Here is a 215-nt window from a genome sequence, read left to right as displayed (position 1 = left end):
CAGAAGCAGCAGCAGCAGCGAAGCAGCAGCAGCAAAGCAGCAGCAGCAAACTCACGTGACAGATGAGCAATCTTGTGCATGCGCGTGTCGCCGCAGATGAACTGAAAACACCCAAGATAAGAGTTTCAATAAATAAATAAAATAAAATAAAATAAAAGAATAAAAAAAAAGAATAAAATAAAATAAATAAAGAATAAAAGTGCGAATATGAAGCA

This window comes from Eimeria tenella, genomic scaffold (genome assembly GCF_000499545.2).
Source record: "Eimeria tenella Houghton genomic scaffold, Eth_scaff2210, whole genome shotgun sequence".
Classification (NCBI taxonomy): domain Eukaryota; phylum Apicomplexa; class Conoidasida; order Eucoccidiorida; family Eimeriidae; genus Eimeria; species Eimeria tenella.
The sequence above is the reverse complement of the archived record's forward strand: the minus strand, read 5'-3'. Positions refer to the sequence as shown.